We start from the raw sequence: 2636 nt of genomic DNA on the forward strand, positions 1-2636 counted from the left end.
GCGAACCACGGTCGACTACGTGGGAGTCCAGCGCCCCAGCCATTACATTAACTGCTGGTCCCGTTCATTAAATACTTAACTATGCACCCATCTCATGGTAAGTGCCATGGAGGGTAAGAACTCCAGAGTCAATTCAGCCAACAATTATGTAGCACTAATTAGATTCCCTGGCTACCCAGTGGTAAAGTAACTTTGCTTGACCCAATCAATCACTGAGATGGCAGCTGGAGAGAAACAAAGAGCCGATGGAAATTTTACAGTAAAGAGAAAAATGCAATGATATGTAACGACAATCCAAAAGAACAAACAGAAAGAGGCAACGGAAAAAAATCTAGGGGCCGGCAGGTGGCATGGTGACTAAGGGCGCTGGACTCCCACATGAGTGACCACAGTTCGAGTCCCAGACCTGGCAGCATGCTTTCGTACTTTCTCTCTCTCTCTCTCACTCTGTCCCTCTCTGTTCAAAATAAATAAATAAATAAATAAATAAAGTTAAATAAAAATAATTATTTTTAAAAAAGCAACTTGGCAATACCTATCAAAATAAAATTAACACGATATTTTAAAAAAATAATCTAGAAGATCCATGAGGGCGCATGGGATTCAGAGATCACGACTAGATAGTGTGAGACCTGCCTATGGTTGCTTGTTGGTCAGAGGCCCTCACACTCAGCAGGCTCAGGTCCCCTCTCTTCCGGATTACATCAGCAATATCCTCCTGATTTGTCTTCCTGCTTCCTGCCCCTCCCTCCTCCCATAGTCTCCAGACTGCAGCCACAGTAATCTCATAAAGTGAAATCTGATTACCTGCTCTGCCTCTTACAAAGGCTCCGCTCTTCATTGCCCTCTGCCTCCCTCTCCAGTGTCTTTGCCTCTCTGCCCCAGCACTACCCTACAGTCATACAGATGCCAACTTTCAATTCCTTCAAGTAGCCCTCCCCTGACACCCTCCCTCGCTCTTCTGGCCCTTGGACATGCTATCCTCCTTCTCTAGAGCACTCTACTTGCCCTCCTCCCTCAATACACAAACACACACACACACACACACACAAACACACACACACACACACACACACACACATCTTGGGCACTCACTGCAAAGGCCAGAGTGATCTGGTTCACAGAAATGTGCATTTTGTTGAGACTCAGGGGGACACAGACACCTAATGTGGAGCCCACCTTGTTCTGCCCTAGACTGGAGGAGACCTGACTTAGACTGGGAGACCAGGAAGGGCCCTGTAGTCCTTTCTGTCTGGATCTGAGACAAAGAGAGTGCCTGCTTCCCCAGGTGAGAGATTTGGCTGTCCCTGGGGGTAGAGCTCTGCTCACAGAACCTGATATTTCTGTGCTAATTTCATCCCAGAGTCAATAGTTTACAATAACTCATTCTGAAGGTAGATGGACATGACTTTTACTTTACTTATTATTGGGTGTTTTGGCTGAGGAAGTTACAGGAACAAATATTCTTGTCCTGTTGAGTAGCATTCCCTCCATTGATGTTAATCACTCAGAGCTAGTTCCAAAGTTTCATGAAGGTTTTATCTATGACCTGAGCATCATTTACTACCACCTACCTGGCATATACTGTAATGCATGATGGGCAGGTAATTGTAACTATAAAGAAGGAGTCCGGGAACCAGGAGTTAGTGTAATGGCTATGTCGCTGGACTCCCACGTAGTCGACCGCAGTTCACATCCCGGACCTGGTGGCTTAAAACTCACGCCTGGCCCGTGTGCGTGTGTGTCCAAGATCCTGAGAGGAGAATGGAGAAGAAGGGATTGTGGCGTGGCCATCCCCCCTGGGGGGTGATTTCTCGCTTTCTGTCTCTATGTCTCTCTCTGTCTGTCTGGCGAGCGTATGCGCCCTACAGTGAAAATCTCTCAAAAAAAAAAAAAAAGGTGTCCATTGTTCATAAATTCCAGCACCCTCCCTAAGAGAAAATGGTAACATTTTTTAAAGACAAATGTCTGCTATAGGGTGCATGCAGTCACCAGAGAGACAGAAAGCAAGAAATCAGCCCCCAGGGTGGATGGCCACACCATAGTCCCCTCTCCTCCATTCTCCTCTCGGGATCTTGAGTATGTATGCACACGTAGGTGCATGAATTTGAAGCTGCTGGGTCTGGGATTCGAACCATGGTCAACTACATGGGAATCCAGCAACATAACCATTACACCACCTGCTGGTCCCAATGGTAGCATTGTAGCTATAATGCATATTTCCTCCCAGTTTTCTCTCCATATATATATTTAGAAATATGTATTTCTCTCCATATATATATGTATTTAATACTTCATACTTTGTTGAGTCAAGGCCTTCTTTTCCTTGGGCACTCTTCTCTTTAGTGATTTCACCCATTCTGCTGGCCTTTAATGCTATCTCGAAGGTCACAATTTTACATAGATCTCTACTCTGATGATCAGGTTTCTTGGTCCCCTCATCCTAAACGTGCTCCTCTGCAAGCATTTTGATAAATGGCCATCAGCATCTGTCCTACTAAACCCAGATCCTTAGTCATCTGTCGTGATTTCCATTTCCTCAGTTCCTCCCCAGCCCTGCCCTATTGTCTTAAGTCCATTCAGGCCGCTATAACAAAATGTCAGGCACTGGGGAGTTTGTTTTTTTTTTTTTCTGG

Source organism: Tupaia chinensis, unplaced genomic scaffold (genome assembly GCF_000334495.1).
Source record: "Tupaia chinensis unplaced genomic scaffold, TupChi_1.0 Scaffold000706_1, whole genome shotgun sequence".
In the NCBI taxonomy this organism is placed as follows: Eukaryota; Metazoa; Chordata; class Mammalia; order Scandentia; family Tupaiidae; genus Tupaia; species Tupaia belangeri.